The sequence below is a fragment of the Spea bombifrons genome, chromosome 4 (assembly GCF_027358695.1).
Source record: "Spea bombifrons isolate aSpeBom1 chromosome 4, aSpeBom1.2.pri, whole genome shotgun sequence".
Taxonomy (NCBI): domain Eukaryota; kingdom Metazoa; phylum Chordata; class Amphibia; order Anura; family Pelobatidae; genus Spea; species Spea bombifrons.
Genome location: NC_071090.1, coordinates 114,046,938 through 114,060,135, shown reverse-complemented (window position 1 = coordinate 114,060,135; position 13,198 = coordinate 114,046,938). Strand labels below are relative to the sequence as shown.

Genomic DNA, 13,198 nt, shown 5'->3' with positions numbered 1-13,198 from the left:
ATGATCTGTATGGGATTCTTAGAGTGTTTAAGCTCCCAAGTCAAATTCTTGTAAAGGAGCTAAAAATGAAAACTTCTTAGCAGGGTTCTTAAAATCAGAGAAAATGTAAGCTTAACTGTAGAGGGGATGTAAACATTTCACCATAACTATGTCACAGATTTTCCCTGGGGGTAGCCTACTCAACTGTGAAGTTTCTTAGCACTTTGCTGACCCAATCCTGTAGTTTTCTCCTTACTTTCTAGTAACACATATTGTCTGAAAGCGTTTGAAAGTGTCCCCTGCCAGATTTGTTTCTGTAGTGTAGTGGTTATCACGTTCGCCTTACACGCGAAAGGTCCTCGGTTCGAAACCGAGCAGAAACGACTATTGTTTTATGAATTTAAAACTACACCTGCATTTCTTGCAAAGGTAGCACACGTTGAGTTGTTTTTGTTTTTTTAAACCATGTTTCCAAAGAAAGAGTACTGTCAGAGAGGTGAGAAAACTGCAGCCAGGTCAAGTTTCTGTAGTGTAGTGGTTATCACGATTGCCTAACACGCAAAAGGTCCCTGATTTGAAACCAGGCAGGAGCATGTTTTGTGGAGAGTTCTTTTTGTCATGCATGCTGAAAATCATTTAAAAAAAACACCTACTCACTTCACGAAAATCCCATCATTGCACCATGAAATCACTGTGCTGTTCACATCATTTGTTCAGTGTTAGAAATTGCTGAAATTCATAAAGAAAGGAAATTGAAAGGATCTGTATGGGATTCTTAGAGTGTTTAAGCTCCCAAGTCAAATTCTTGTAAAGGAGCTAAAAATGAAAACTTCTTAGCAGGGTTCTTAAAATCAGAGAAAATTTAAGCTTAACTGTAGAGGGGATGTAAACATTTCACCATAACTATGTCACAGATTTTCCCTGGGGGTAGCCTACTCAACTGTGAAGTTTCTTAGCACTTTGCTGACCCAATCCTGTAGTTTTCTCCTTACTTTCTAGTAACACATATTGTCTGAAAGCGTTTGAAAGTGTTTTCTGCCAGATTTGTTTCTGTAGTGTAGTGGTTATCACGTTCTCCTCACACGCGAAAGGTCCTCGTTTCAAAACCGAGCAGAAACAACTATTGTTTTATGAATTTAAAACTACACCTGCATTTCTTGCAAAGGTAGCACACGTTGAGTTGTTTTTGTTTTTTTAAACCATGTTTCCAAAGAAGGAGTACTGTCAGAGAGGTGAGAAAACTGCAGCCAGGTCAAGTTTCTGTAGTGTAGTGGTTATCACGTTTGCCTAACACGCAAAAGGTCCCTGGTTCGAAACCAGGCAGGAACATGTTTTGTGTAGAGTTCTTTTTGTCATGCATGCTGAAAATCATTTTAAAAAAACACCTACTCACTTCACGAAAATCCCATCATTGCACCATGAAATCACTGTGCTGTTCACATCATTTGTTCAGTGTTAGAAATTGCTGAAATTCATAAAGAAAGGAAATTGAAAGGATCTGTATGGGATTCTTAGAGTGTTTAAGCTCCCAAGTCAAATTCTTGTAAAGGAGCTAAAAATGAAAACTTCTTGGCAGGGTTCTTAAAATCAGAGAAAATTTAAGCTTAACTGTAGAGGGGATGTAAACATTTCACCATAACTATGTCACAGATTTTCCCTGGGGGTAGAATACTCAACTGTGAAGTTTCTTAGCACTTTGCTGACCCAATCCTGTAGTTTTCTCCTTACTTTCTAGTAACACATAGTGTCTGAAAGCGTTTGAAAGTGTCTTCTTCCAGATTTGTTTCTGTAGTGTAGTGGTTATCACGTTCGCCTCACACGCGAAAGGTCCTCGGTTCGAAACCGAGCAGAAACAACTATTGTTTTATGAATTTAAAACTACACCTGCATTTCTTGCAAAGGTAGCACACGTTGAGTTGTTTTTGTTTTTTTAAACCATGTTTCCAAAGAAAGAGTACTGTCAGAGAGGTGAGAAAACCACGAACAGGTCAAGTTTCTGTAGTGTAGTGGTTATCAGGTTTGCCTAACACGCAAAAGGTCCCTGGTTCGAAACCAGGCAGGAACATGTTTTGTGTAGAGTTCTTTTTGTCATGCACGCTGAAAATCATTTAAAAAAACACCTACTCACTTCACGAAAATCCCATCATTGCACCATGAAATCACTGTGCTGTTCACATCATTTGTTCAGTGTTAGAAATTGCTGAAATTCATAAAGAAAGGAAATTGAAATGATCTGTATGGGATTCTTAGAGTGTTTAAGCTCCCAAGTCAAATTCTTGTAAAGGAGCTAAAAATGAAAACTTCTTAGCAGGGTTCTTAAAATCAGAGAAAATGTAAGCTTAACTGTAGAGGGGATGTAAACATTTCACCATAACTATGTCACAGATTTTCCCTGGGGGTAGCCTACTCAACTGTGAAGTTTCTTAGCACTTTGCTGACCCAATCCTGTAGTTTTCTCCTTACTTTCTAGTAACACATATTGTCTGAAAGCGTTTGAAAGTGTCCCCTGCCAGATTTGTTTCTGTAGTGTAGTGGTTATCACGTTCGCCTTACACGCGAAAGGTCCTCGGTTCGAAACCGAGCAGAAACGACTATTGTTTTATGAATTTAAAACTACACCTGCATTTCTTGCAAAGGTAGCACACGTTGAGTTGTTTTTGTTTTTTTAAACCATGTTTCCAAAGAAAGAGTACTGTCAGAGAGGTGAGAAAACTGCAGCCAGGTCAAGTTTCTGTAGTGTAGTGGTTATCACGATTGCCTAACACGCAAAAGGTCCCTGATTTGAAACCAGGCAGGAGCATGTTTTGTGGAGAGTTCTTTTTGTCATGCATGCTGAAAATCATTTAAAAAAAACACCTACTCACTTCACGAAAATCCCATCATTGCACCATGAAATCACTGTGCTGTTCACATCATTTGTTCAGTGTTAGAAATTGCTGAAATTCATAAAGAAAGGAAATTGAAAGGATCTGTATGGGATTCTTAGAGTGTTTAAGCTCCCAAGTCAAATTCTTGTAAAGGAGCTAAAAATGAAAACTTCTTGGCAGGGTTCTTAAAATCAGAGAAAATTTAAGCTTAACTGTAGAGGGGATGTAAACATTTCACCATAACTATGTCACAGATTTTCCCTGGGGGTAGAATACTCAACTGTGAAGTTTCTTAGCACTTTGCTGAAACAATCCTGTAGTTTTCTCCTTACTTTCTAGTAACACATATTGTCTGAAAGCGTTTGAAAGTGTCTTCTTCCAGATTTGTTTCTGTAGTGTAGTGGTTATCACGTTCGCCTCACACGCGAAAGGTCCTCGGTTCAAAACCGAGCAGAAACAACTATTGTTTTATGAATTTAAAACTACACCTGCATTTCTTGCAAATGTAGCACACGTTGAGTTGTTTTTGTTTTTTTAAACCATGTTTCCAAAGAAAGAGTACTGTCAGAGAGGTGAGAAAACCTCGAACAGGTCAAGTTTCTGTAGTGTAGTGGTTATCACGTTTGCCTAACACGCAAAAGGTCCCTGGTTCGAAACCAGGCAGGAACATGTTTTGTGTAGAGTTCTTTTTGTCATGCATGCTGAAAATCATTTAAAAAAAACACCTACTCACTTCACGAAAATCCCATCATTGCACCATGAAATCACTGTGCTGTTCACATCATTTGTTCAGTGTTAGAAATTGCTGAAATTCATAAAGAAAGGAAATTGAAAGGATCTGTATGGGATTCTTAGAGTGTTTAAGCTCCCAAGTCAAATTCTTGTAAAGGAGCTAAAAATGAAAACTTCTTAGCAGGGTTCTTAAAATCAGAGAAAATGTAAGATTAACTGTAGAGGGGATGTAAACATTTCACCATAACTATGTCACAGATTTTCCCTGGGGGTAGCCTACTCAACTGTGAAGTTTCTTAGCACTTTGCTGACCCAATCCTGTAGTTTTCTCCTTACTTTCTAGTAACACATATTGTCTGAAAGCGTTTGAAAGTGTCTCCTGCCGGATTTGTTTCTGTAGTGTAGTGGTTATCACGTTCGCCTTACACGCGAAAGGTCCTCGGTTCGAAACCCAGCAGAAACAACTATAGTTTTATGAATTTAAAACTACACCTGCATTTCTTGCAAAGGTAGCACACGTTGAGTTGTTTTTGTTTTTTTAAACCATGTTTCCAAAGAAAGAGTACTGTCAGAGAGGTGAGAAAACTGCAGCTAGGTCAAGTTTCTGTAGTGTAGTGGTTATCACGTTTGCCTAACACGCAAAATGTCCCTGGTTCGAAACCAGGCAAGAACGTGTTTTGTGTAGAGTTCTTTTTGTCATGCATGCTGAAAATCATTAAAAAAAAACACCTACTCACTTCACGAAAATCCCATCATTGCACCATGAAATCACTGTGCTGTTCACATCATTTGTTCAGTGTTAGAAATTGCTGAAATTCATAAAGAAAGGAAATTGAAAGGATCTGTATGGGATTCTTAGAGTGTTTAAGCTCCCAAGTCAAATTCTTGTAAAGGAGCTAAAAATGAAAACTTCTTAGCAGGGTTCTTAAAATCAGAGAAAATGTAAGCTTAACTGTAGAGGGGATGTAAACATTTCACCATAACTATGTCACAGATTTTCCCTGGGGGTAGCCTACTCAACTGTGAAGTTTCTTAGCACTTTGCTGACCCAATCCTGTAGTTTTCTCCTTACTTTCTAGTAACACATATTGTCTGAAAGCGTTTGAAAGTGTCCCCAGCTAGATTTGTTTCTGTAGTGTAGTGGTTATCACGTTCACCTTACGCGCGAAAGGTCCTCGGTTCGAAACCGAGCAGAAACAATTATTGTTTTATGAATTTAAAACTACACCTGCATTTCTTGCAAAGGTAGCACACGTTGAGTTGTTTTTGTTTTTTAAACCATGTTTCCAAAGAAACAGTACTGTTAGAGAGGTGAGAAAACTGCAGCCAGGTCAAGTTTCTGTAGTGTAGTGGTTATCACGATTGCCTAACACGCAAAAGGTCCCTGATTTGAAACCAGGCAGGATCATGTTTTGTGTAGAGTTCTTTTTGTCATGCATGCTGAAAATCATTTAAAAAAAACACCTACTCACTTCACGAAAATCCCATCATTGCACCATGAAATCACTGTGCTTTTCACATCATTTGTTCAGTGTTAGAAATTGCTGAAATTCATAAAGAAAGGAAATTGAAAGGATCTGTATGGGATTCTTAGAGTGTTTAAGCTCCCAAGTCAAATTCTTGTAAAGGAGCTAAAAATGAAAACTTCTTGGCAGGGTTCTTAAAATCAGAGAAAATTTAAGCATAACTGTAGAGGGGATGTAAACATTTCACCAGAACTGTGTCACATATTTTCCCTGGGGGTAGCCTACTCAACTGTGAAGTTTCTTAGCACTTTGCTGACTCAATCCTGTAGTTTTCTACTTACTTTCTAGTAACACATATTGTCTGAAAGCGTTTGAAAGTGTTTTCTGCCAGATTTGTTTCTGTAGTGTAGTGGTTATCACGTTCGCCTCACACGCGAAAGGTCCTCGGTTCGAAACCGAGCAGAAACAACTATTGTTTTATGAATTTAAAACTACACCTGCATTTCTTGCAAAGGTAGCACACGTTGAGTTGTTTTTGTTTTTTTAAACCATGTTTCCAAAGAAACAGTACTGTCAGAGAGGTGAGAAAACCACGGCCAGGTCAAGTTTCTGTAGTGTAGTGGTTATCACGATTGCCTAACACGCAAAAGGTCCCTGATTTGAAACCAGGCAGGAACATGTTTTGTGGAGAGTTCTTTTTGTCATGCATGCTGAAAATCATTTAAAAAAAACACCTACTCACTTCACGAAAATCCCATCATTGCACCATGAAATCACTGTGCTGTTCACATCATTTGTTCAGTGTTAGAAATTGCTGAAATTCATAAAGAAAGGAAATTGAAAGGATCTGTATGGGATTCTTAGAGTGTTTAAGCTCCCAAGTCAAATTCTTGTAAAGGAGCTAAAAATGAAAACTTCTTAGCAGGGTTCTTAAAATCAGAGAAAATGTAAGATTAACTGTAGAGGGGATGTAAACATTTCACCATAACTATGTCACAGATTTTCCCTGGGGGTAGCCTACTCAACTGTGAAGTTTCTTAGCACTTTGCTGACCCAATCCTGTAGTTTTCTCCTTACTTTCTAGTAACACATATTGTCTGAAAGCGTTTGAAAGTGTCTCCTGCCGGATTTGTTTCTGTAGTGTAGTGGTTATCACGTTCGCCTTACACGCGAAAGGTCCTCGGTTCGAAACCCAGCAGAAACAACTATAGTTTTATGAATTTAAAACTACACCTGCATTTCTTGCAAAGGTAGCACACGTTGAGTTGTTTTTGTTTTTTTAAACCATGTTTCCAAAGAAAGAGTACTGTCAGAGAGGTGAGAAAACTGCAGCTAGGTCAAGTTTCTGTAGTGTAGTGGTTATCACGTTTGCCTAACACGCAAAATGTCCCTGGTTCGAAACCAGGCAAGAACGTGTTTTGTGTAGAGTTCTTTTTGTCATGCATGCTGAAAATCATTAAAAAAAAACACCTACTCACTTCACGAAAATCCCATCATTGCACCATGAAATCACTGTGCTGTTCACATCATTTGTTCAGTGTTAGAAATTGCTGAAATTCATAAAGAAAGGAAATTGAAAGGATCTGTATGGGATTCTTAGAGTGTTTAAGCTCCCAAGTCAAATTCTTGTAAAGGAGCTAAAAATGAAAACTTCTTAGCAGGGTTCTTAAAATCAGAGAAAATGTAAGCTTAACTGTAGAGGGGATGTAAACATTTCACCATAACTATGTCACAGATTTTCCCTGGGGGTAGCCTACTCAACTGTGAAGTTTCTTAGCACTTTGCTGACCCAATCCTGTAGTTTTCTCCTTACTTTCTAGTAACACATATTGTCTGAAAGCGTTTGAAAGTGTCCCCAGCTAGATTTGTTTCTGTAGTGTAGTGGTTATCACGTTCACCTTACGCGCGAAAGGTCCTCGGTTCGAAACCGAGCAGAAACAATTATTGTTTTATGAATTTAAAACTACACCTGCATTTCTTGCAAAGGTAGCACACGTTGAGTTGTTTTTGTTTTTTAAACCATGTTTCCAAAGAAACAGTACTGTTAGAGAGGTGAGAAAACTGCAGCCAGGTCAAGTTTCTGTAGTGTAGTGGTTATCACGATTGCCTAACACGCAAAAGGTCCCTGATTTGAAACCAGGCAGGATCATGTTTTGTGTAGAGTTCTTTTTGTCATGCATGCTGAAAATCATTTAAAAAAAACACCTACTCACTTCACGAAAATCCCATCATTGCACCATGAAATCACTGTGCTTTTCACATCATTTGTTCAGTGTTAGAAATTGCTGAAATTCATAAAGAAAGGAAATTGAAAGCATCTGTATGGGATTCTTAGAGTGTTTAAGCTCCCAAGTCAAATTCTTGTAAAGGAGCTAAAAATGAAAACTTCTTGGCAGGGTTCTTAAAATCAGAGAAAATTTAAGCATAACTGTAGAGGGGATGTAAACATTTCACCAGAACTATGTCACATATTTTCCCTGGGGGTAGCCTACTCAACTGTGAAGTTTCTTAGCACTTTGCTGACTCAATCCTGTAGTTTTCTACTTACTTTCTAGTAACACATATTGTCTGAAAGCGTTTGAAAGTGTTTTCGGCCAGATTTGTTTCTGTAGTGTAGTGGTTATCACGTTCGCCTCACACGCGAAAGGTCCTCGGTTCGAAACCGAGCAGAAACAACTATTGTTTTATGAATTTAAAACTACACCTGCATTTCTTGCAAAGGTAGCACACGTTGAGTTGTTTTTGTTTTTTTAAACCATGTTTCCAAAGAAACAGTACTGTCAGAGAGGTGAGAAAACCACGGCCAGGTCAAGTTTCTGTAGTGTAGTGGTTATCACGATTGCCTAACACGCAAAAGGTCCCTGATTTGAAACCAGGCAGGAACATGTTTTGTGGAGAGTTCTTTTTGTCATGCATGCTGAAAATCATTTAAAAAAAACACCTACTCACTTCACGAAAATCCCATCATTGCACCATGAAATCACTGTGCTGTTCACATCATTTGTTCAGTGTTAGAAATTGCTGAAATTCATAAAGAAAGGAAATTGAAAGGATCTGTATGGGATTCTTAGAGTGTTTAAGCTCCCAAGTCAAATTCTTGTAAAGGAGCTAAAAATGAAAACTTCTTAGCAGGGTTCTTAAAATCAGAGAAAATTTAAGCTTAACTGTAGAGGGGATGTAAACATTTCACCATAACTATGTCACAGATTTTCCCTGGGGGTAGCCTACTCAACTGTGAAGTTTCTTAGCACTTTGCTGACCCAATCCTGTAGTTTTCTCCTTACTTTCTAGTAACACATATTGTCTGAAAGCGTTTGAAAGTGTTTTCTTCCAGATTTGTTTCTGTAGTGTAGTGGTTATCACGTTCGCCTCACACGCGAAAGGTCCTCGGTTCGAAACCGAGCAGAAACAACTATTGTTTTATGAATTTAAAACTACACCTGCATTTCTTGCAAAGGTAGCACACGTTGAGTTGTTTTTGTTTTTTTAAACCATGTTTCCAAAGAAAGAGTACTGTCAGAGAGGTGAGAAAACCACGAACAGGTCAAGTTTCTGTAGTGTAGTGGTTATCACGTTTGCCTAACACGCAAAAGGTCCCTGGTTCGAAACCAGGCAGGAACATGTTTTGTGTAGAGTTCTTTTTGTCATGCATGCTGAAAATCATTTAAAAAAAACACCTACTCACTTCACGAAAATCCCATCATTGCACCATGAAATCACTGTGCTGTTCACATCATTTGTTCAGTGTTAGAAATTGCTGAAATTCATAAAGAAAGGAAATTGAAATGATCTGTATGGGATTCTTAGAGTGTTTAAGCTCCCAAGTCAAATTCTTGTAAAGGAGCTAAAAATGAAAACTTCTTAGCAGGGTTCTTAAAATCAGAGAAAATGTAAGCTTAACTGTAGAGGGGATGTAAACATTTCACCATAACTATGTCACAGATTTTCCCTGGGGGTAGCCTACTTAACTGTGAAGTTTCTTAGCACTTTGCTGACCCAATCCTGTAGTTTTCTCCTTACTTTCTAGTAACACATATTGTCTGAAAGCGTTTGAAAGTGTCCCCTGCCAGATTTGTTTCTGTAGTGTAGTGGTTATCACGTTCGCCTTACACGCGAAAGGTCCTCGGTTCGAAACCGAGCAGAAACAACTATTGTTTTATGAATTTAAAACTACACCTGCATTTCTTGCAAAGGTAGCACACGTTGAGTTGTTTTTGTTTTTTTAAACCATGTTTCCAAAGAAAGAGTACTGTCAGAGAGGTGAGAAAACTGCAGCCAGGTCAAGTTTCTGTAGTGTAGTGGTTATCACGATTGCCTAACACGCAAAAGGTCCCTGATTTGAAACCAGGCAGGAACATGTTTTGTGGAGAGTTCTTTTTGTCATGCATGCTGAAAATCATTTAAAAAAAACACCTACTCACTTCACGAAAATCCCATCATTGCACCATGAAATCACTGTGCTGTTCACATCATTTGTTCAGTGTTAGAAATTGCTGAAATTCATAAAGAAAGGAAATTGAAAGGATCTGTATGGGATTCTTAGAGTGTTTAAGCTCCCAAGTCAAATTCTTGTAAAGGAGCTAAAAATGAAAACTTCTTAGCAGGGTTCTTAAAATCAGAGAAAATTTAAGCTTAACTGTAGAGGGGATGTAAACATTTCACCAGAACTATGTCACAGATTTTCCCTGGGGGTAGCCTACTCAACTGTGAAGTTTCTTAGCACTTTGCTGACCCAATCCTGTAGTTTTCTCCTTACTTTCTAGTAACACATATTGTCTGAAAGCGTTTGAAAGTGTTTTCTTCCAGATTTGTTTCTGTAGTGTAGTGGTTATCACGTTCGCCTCACACGCGAAAGGTCCTCGGTTCGAAACCGAGCAGAAACAACTATTGTTTTATGAATTTAAAACTACACCTGCATTTCTTGCAAAGGTAGCACACGTTGAGTTGTTTTTGTTTTTTTAAACCATGTTTCCAAAGAAAGAGTACTGTCAGAGAGGTGAGAAAACCACGAACAGGTCAAGTTTCTGTAGTGTAGTGGTTATCACGTTTGCCTAACACGCAAAAGGTCCCTGGTTCGAAACCAGGCAGGAACATATTTTGTGTAGAGTTCTTTTTGTCATGCATGCTGAAAATCATTTAAAAAAAACACCTACTCACTTCACGAAAATCCCATCATTGCACCATGAAATCACTGTGCTGTTCACATCATTTGTTCAGTGTTAGAAATTGCTGAAATTCATAAAGAAAGGAAATTGAAAGGATCTGTATGGGATTCTTAGAGTGTTTAAGCTCCCAAGTCAAATTCTTGTAAAGGAGCTAAAAATGAAAACTTCTTAGCAGGGTTCTTAAAATCAGAGAAAATGTAAGCTTAACTGTAGAGGGGATGTAAACATTTCACCATAACTATGTCACAGATTTTCCCTGGGGGTAGCCTACTCAACTGTGAAGTTTCTTAGCACTTTGCTGACCCAATCCTGTAGTTTTCTCCTTACTTTCTAGTAACACATATTGTCTGAAAGCGTTTGAAAGTGTCTCCTGCCAGATTTGTTTCTGTAGTGTAGTGGTTATCACGTTCGCCTTACACGCGAAAGGTCCTCGGTTCGAAACCGAGCAGAAACAACTATAGTTTTATGAATTTAAAACTACACCTGCATTTCTTGCAAAGGTAGCACACGTTGAGTTGTTTTTGTTTTTTTAAACAATGTTTCCAAAGAAAGAGTACTGTCAGAGAGGTGAGAAAACTGCTGCTAGGTCAAGTTTCTGTAGTGTAGTGGTTATCACGTTTGCCTAACACGCAAAAGGTCCCTGGTTCGAAACCAGGCAAGAACGTGTTTTGTGTAGAGTTCTTTTTGTCATGCATGCTGAAAATCATTAAAAAAAAACACCTACTCACTTCACGAAAATCCCATCATTGCACCATGAAATCACTGTGCTGTTCACATCATTTGTTCAGTGTTAGAAATTGCTGAAATTCATAAAGAAAGGAAATTGAAAGGATCTGTATGGGATTCTTAGAGTGTTTAAGCTCCCAAGTCAAATTCTTGTAAAGGAGCTAAAAATGAAAACTTCTTAGCAGGGTTCTTAAAATCAGAGAAAATGTAAGCTTAACTGTAGAGGGGATGTAAACATTTCACCATAACTATGTCACAGATTTTCCCTGGGGGTAGCCTACTCAACTGTGAAGTTTCTTAGCACTTTGCTGACCCAATCCTGTAGTTTTCTCCTTACTTTCTAGTAACACATATTGTCTGAAAGCGTTTGAAAGTGTTTTCTACCAGATTTGTTTCTGTAGTGTAGTGGTTATCACGTTCGCCTCACACGCGAAAGGTCCTCGGTTCGAAACCGAGCAGAAACAACTATTGTTTTATGAATTTAAAACTACACCTGCATTTCTTGCAAAGGTAGCACACGTTGAGTTGTTTTTGTTTTTTTAAACCATGTTTCCAAAGAAAGAGTACTGTCAGAGAGGTGAGAAAACCACAAACAGGTCAAGTTTCTGTAGTGTAGTGGTTATCACGTTTGCCTAACACGCAAAAGGTCCCTGGTTCGAAACCAGGCAGGAACATGTTTTGTGTAGAGTTCTTTTTGTCATGCATGCTGAAAATCATTTAAAAAAAACACCTACTCACTTCACGAAAATCCCATCATTGCACCATGAAATCACTGTGCTGTTCACATCATTTGTTCAGTGTTAGAAATTGCTGAAATTCATAAAGAAAGGAAATTGAAAGGATCTGTATGGGATTCTTAGAGTGTTTAAGCTCCCAAGTCAAATTCTTGTAAAGGAGCTAAAAATGAAAACTTCTTAGCAGGGTTCTTAAAATCAGAGAAAATTTAAGCTTAACTGTAGAGGGGATGTAAACATTTCACCATAACTATGTCACAGATTTTCCCTGGGGGTAGCCTACTCAACTGTGAAATTTCTTAGCACTTTGCTGACCCAATCCTGTAGTTTTCTCCTTACTTTCTAGTAACACATAGTGTCTGAAAGCGTTTGAAAGTGTCTTCTTCCAGATTTGTTTCTGTAGTGTAGTGGTTATCACGTTTGCCTCACACGCGAAAGGTTCTCGGTTCGAAACCGAGCAGAAACAACTATTGTTTTATGAATTTAAAACTACACCTGCATTTCTTGCAAAGGTAGCACACGTTGAGTTGTTTTTGTTTTTTTAAACCATGTTTCCAAAGAAAGAGTACTGTCAGAGAGGTGAGAAAACCACAAACAGGTCAAGTTTCTGTAGTGTAGTGGTTATCACGTTTGCCTAACACGCAAAAGGTCCCTGGTTCGAAACCAAGCAAGAACATGTTTTGTGTAGAGTTCTTTTTGTCATGCATGCTGAAAATCATTTTAAAAAAACACCTACTCACTTCACGAAAATCCCATCATTGCACCATGAAATCACTGTGCTGTTCACATCATTTGTTCAGTGTTAGAAATTGCTGAAATTCATAAAGAAAGGAAATTGAAATGATCTGTATGGGATTCTTAGAGTGTTTAAGCTCCCAAGTCAAATTCTTGTAAAGGAGCTAAAAAAGAAAACTTCTTGGCAGGGTTCTTAAAATCAGAGAAAATTTAAGCTTAACTGTAGAGGGGATGTAAACATTTCACCATAACTATGTCACAGATTTTCCCTGGGGGTAGCCTACTCAACTGTGAAGTTTCTTAGCACTTTGCTGACCCAATCCTGTAGTTTTCTCCTTACTTTCTAGTAACACATAGTGTCTGAAAGCGTTTGAAAGTGTCTTCTTCCAGATTTGTTTCTGTAGTGTAGTGGTTATCACGTTCGCCTCACACGCGAAAGGTCCTCGGTTCGAAACCGAGCAGAAACAACTATTGTTTTATGAATTTAAAACTACACCTGCATTTCTTGCAAAGGTAGCACACGTTGAGTTGTTTTTGTTTTTTTAAACCATGTTTCCAAAGAAAGAGTACTGTCAGAGAGGTGAGAAAACCACGAATAGGTCAAGTTTCTGTAGTGTAGTGGTTATCACGTTTGCCTAACACGCAAAAGGTCCCTGGTTCGAAACCAGGCAGGAACATGTTTTGTGTAGAGTTCTTTTTGTCATGCATGCTGAAAATCATTTAAAAAAACACCTACTCACTTCACGAAAATCCCATCATTGCACCATGAAATCACTGTGCTGTTCACATCATTT

General features: G+C 38.3%; 29 non-coding genes across 29 annotated transcripts; all 29 read left to right on the top strand.

Annotated features, from left to right (window-relative positions):
- The first annotated feature begins 289 nt into the window (after positions 1-289).
- Positions 290-362, top strand: TRNAV-UAC (transfer RNA valine (anticodon UAC)). Its single transcript has one exon. It is a non-coding gene; the product is annotated as a tRNA-Val (tRNA).
- Positions 363-1,025: 663 nt separating this feature from the next.
- On the top strand, positions 1,026-1,098 carry TRNAV-CAC (transfer RNA valine (anticodon CAC)). The gene has a single exon. It is a non-coding gene; the product is annotated as a tRNA-Val (tRNA).
- A 137-nt stretch (positions 1,099-1,235) lies between these two features.
- On the top strand, positions 1,236-1,308 carry TRNAV-AAC (transfer RNA valine (anticodon AAC)). Its single transcript has one exon. It is a non-coding gene; the product is annotated as a tRNA-Val (tRNA).
- A 453-nt stretch (positions 1,309-1,761) lies between these two features.
- Positions 1,762-1,834, top strand: TRNAV-CAC (transfer RNA valine (anticodon CAC)). The gene has a single exon. It is a non-coding gene; the product is annotated as a tRNA-Val (tRNA).
- A 137-nt stretch (positions 1,835-1,971) lies between these two features.
- Positions 1,972-2,044, top strand: TRNAV-AAC (transfer RNA valine (anticodon AAC)). Its single transcript has one exon. It is a non-coding gene; the product is annotated as a tRNA-Val (tRNA).
- Positions 2,045-2,496: 452 nt separating this feature from the next.
- Positions 2,497-2,569, top strand: TRNAV-UAC (transfer RNA valine (anticodon UAC)). Its single transcript has one exon. It is a non-coding gene; the product is annotated as a tRNA-Val (tRNA).
- Positions 2,570-3,232: 663 nt separating this feature from the next.
- TRNAV-CAC (transfer RNA valine (anticodon CAC)) lies at positions 3,233-3,305 on the top strand. The gene has a single exon. It is a non-coding gene; the product is annotated as a tRNA-Val (tRNA).
- A 137-nt stretch (positions 3,306-3,442) lies between these two features.
- TRNAV-AAC (transfer RNA valine (anticodon AAC)) lies at positions 3,443-3,515 on the top strand. Its single transcript has one exon. It is a non-coding gene; the product is annotated as a tRNA-Val (tRNA).
- A 453-nt stretch (positions 3,516-3,968) lies between these two features.
- On the top strand, positions 3,969-4,041 carry TRNAV-UAC (transfer RNA valine (anticodon UAC)). The gene has a single exon. It is a non-coding gene; the product is annotated as a tRNA-Val (tRNA).
- Positions 4,042-4,178: 137 nt separating this feature from the next.
- On the top strand, positions 4,179-4,251 carry TRNAV-AAC (transfer RNA valine (anticodon AAC)). Its single transcript has one exon. It is a non-coding gene; the product is annotated as a tRNA-Val (tRNA).
- Positions 4,252-4,704: 453 nt separating this feature from the next.
- On the top strand, positions 4,705-4,777 carry TRNAV-UAC (transfer RNA valine (anticodon UAC)). The gene has a single exon. It is a non-coding gene; the product is annotated as a tRNA-Val (tRNA).
- A 662-nt stretch (positions 4,778-5,439) lies between these two features.
- TRNAV-CAC (transfer RNA valine (anticodon CAC)) lies at positions 5,440-5,512 on the top strand. Its single transcript has one exon. It is a non-coding gene; the product is annotated as a tRNA-Val (tRNA).
- Positions 5,513-6,175: 663 nt separating this feature from the next.
- TRNAV-UAC (transfer RNA valine (anticodon UAC)) lies at positions 6,176-6,248 on the top strand. Its single transcript has one exon. It is a non-coding gene; the product is annotated as a tRNA-Val (tRNA).
- A 137-nt stretch (positions 6,249-6,385) lies between these two features.
- TRNAV-AAC (transfer RNA valine (anticodon AAC)) lies at positions 6,386-6,458 on the top strand. Its single transcript has one exon. It is a non-coding gene; the product is annotated as a tRNA-Val (tRNA).
- Positions 6,459-6,911: 453 nt separating this feature from the next.
- Positions 6,912-6,984, top strand: TRNAV-UAC (transfer RNA valine (anticodon UAC)). The gene has a single exon. It is a non-coding gene; the product is annotated as a tRNA-Val (tRNA).
- Positions 6,985-7,646: 662 nt separating this feature from the next.
- Positions 7,647-7,719, top strand: TRNAV-CAC (transfer RNA valine (anticodon CAC)). Its single transcript has one exon. It is a non-coding gene; the product is annotated as a tRNA-Val (tRNA).
- A 663-nt stretch (positions 7,720-8,382) lies between these two features.
- On the top strand, positions 8,383-8,455 carry TRNAV-CAC (transfer RNA valine (anticodon CAC)). Its single transcript has one exon. It is a non-coding gene; the product is annotated as a tRNA-Val (tRNA).
- Positions 8,456-8,592: 137 nt separating this feature from the next.
- Positions 8,593-8,665, top strand: TRNAV-AAC (transfer RNA valine (anticodon AAC)). Its single transcript has one exon. It is a non-coding gene; the product is annotated as a tRNA-Val (tRNA).
- A 453-nt stretch (positions 8,666-9,118) lies between these two features.
- TRNAV-UAC (transfer RNA valine (anticodon UAC)) lies at positions 9,119-9,191 on the top strand. Its single transcript has one exon. It is a non-coding gene; the product is annotated as a tRNA-Val (tRNA).
- A 663-nt stretch (positions 9,192-9,854) lies between these two features.
- Positions 9,855-9,927, top strand: TRNAV-CAC (transfer RNA valine (anticodon CAC)). The gene has a single exon. It is a non-coding gene; the product is annotated as a tRNA-Val (tRNA).
- Positions 9,928-10,064: 137 nt separating this feature from the next.
- TRNAV-AAC (transfer RNA valine (anticodon AAC)) lies at positions 10,065-10,137 on the top strand. Its single transcript has one exon. It is a non-coding gene; the product is annotated as a tRNA-Val (tRNA).
- Positions 10,138-10,590: 453 nt separating this feature from the next.
- On the top strand, positions 10,591-10,663 carry TRNAV-UAC (transfer RNA valine (anticodon UAC)). Its single transcript has one exon. It is a non-coding gene; the product is annotated as a tRNA-Val (tRNA).
- Positions 10,664-10,800: 137 nt separating this feature from the next.
- Positions 10,801-10,873, top strand: TRNAV-AAC (transfer RNA valine (anticodon AAC)). Its single transcript has one exon. It is a non-coding gene; the product is annotated as a tRNA-Val (tRNA).
- Positions 10,874-11,326: 453 nt separating this feature from the next.
- Positions 11,327-11,399, top strand: TRNAV-CAC (transfer RNA valine (anticodon CAC)). Its single transcript has one exon. It is a non-coding gene; the product is annotated as a tRNA-Val (tRNA).
- A 137-nt stretch (positions 11,400-11,536) lies between these two features.
- Positions 11,537-11,609, top strand: TRNAV-AAC (transfer RNA valine (anticodon AAC)). Its single transcript has one exon. It is a non-coding gene; the product is annotated as a tRNA-Val (tRNA).
- A 453-nt stretch (positions 11,610-12,062) lies between these two features.
- Positions 12,063-12,135, top strand: TRNAV-CAC (transfer RNA valine (anticodon CAC)). The gene has a single exon. It is a non-coding gene; the product is annotated as a tRNA-Val (tRNA).
- Positions 12,136-12,272: 137 nt separating this feature from the next.
- Positions 12,273-12,345, top strand: TRNAV-AAC (transfer RNA valine (anticodon AAC)). Its single transcript has one exon. It is a non-coding gene; the product is annotated as a tRNA-Val (tRNA).
- Positions 12,346-12,798: 453 nt separating this feature from the next.
- Positions 12,799-12,871, top strand: TRNAV-CAC (transfer RNA valine (anticodon CAC)). The gene has a single exon. It is a non-coding gene; the product is annotated as a tRNA-Val (tRNA).
- Positions 12,872-13,008: 137 nt separating this feature from the next.
- On the top strand, positions 13,009-13,081 carry TRNAV-AAC (transfer RNA valine (anticodon AAC)). The gene has a single exon. It is a non-coding gene; the product is annotated as a tRNA-Val (tRNA).
- The last annotated feature ends 117 nt before the right edge of the window (positions 13,082-13,198 follow it).